Source organism: Vigna radiata, chromosome 7 (genome assembly GCF_000741045.1).
Source record: "Vigna radiata var. radiata cultivar VC1973A chromosome 7, Vradiata_ver6, whole genome shotgun sequence".
Taxonomy (NCBI): domain Eukaryota; kingdom Viridiplantae; phylum Streptophyta; class Magnoliopsida; order Fabales; family Fabaceae; genus Vigna; species Vigna radiata.
The window spans coordinates 32,564,910-32,565,926 of NC_028357.1; positions in this window are offsets into that span (position 1 = coordinate 32,564,910).

Sequence of the window (1,017 nt, forward strand, 5' to 3'; positions counted from 1 at the left end):
GTTTCTCAATCTAAACCTTCTTTTTCTACCTTCAATGGCAGAGGTAAACCCTCTCCTGCCAATGATTATGGCCGGGGAAAATCTCGTTATCAAGGTTCTCAGGCTCGTTTCTCAGGGGGAAGGTTTGGTGCACCTCGACAATGCACTCACTGTGGTAGGACAAACCACACCATTGATACATGTTTTTTGATACATGGATTACCACCTGATTTGAAAGCAAAAAAGGTCCACAATGTTACCATAGATTCTTCTACAACAGTTCCTTCTAATAATTCTCAGACACAGTCACAGACCTCAACTTTGGGACTTTCTCAAGAGCAAATTCACAGTCTATTGGCACTTCTCCCTCAATCTAATCCCACAACCCCACATTTTAACAATCTAGTGAGCTCTCATAATGTTTCCACTTCTTCTCAGGCTCAAGGTAATATCTACTCCCAATGGATTCTAGACACAGGTGCCACTGATCATATATCCAATTCTTTGTCTCATTTTATTTCTTATCATAGAATCTCACCAATTACAGTATCACTACCCAACAATAATTCTTCATTTGCTCATTTTTCTNGCACAGTTTCACTTAGCCCACACCTTACTTTACATAATGTCTTGTTTGTTCCCAATTTTTCAGTCAATATTATTTCAGTTACAAAGTTAACTAAATCTTTATCCTGTATACTTAACATTTCTGAATTTTCCTGTGAAATACAGGACGAGTCAACCCTACGTAACATGTATTCCACTTTACCAGACACAAAATACACTCATTGTGATGCTTGTTATTATTCTAAGCAAAAGAAATTGCCTTTTCAATTAAGTACTACTATTTCTAAAGCTCCTTTTGATTTAATTCATGTTGATATTTGGGGGCCCTATAATACTTCTTCTGTTGATGGTTTCAAATATTTCTTAACTATAGTGGATGATATGTCTAAATACACATGGATTAAATTGATGGCAAGTAAGTCAGATACAAGATCACAACTTATTGGTTTTGTTTCTTATATAAAAACACAA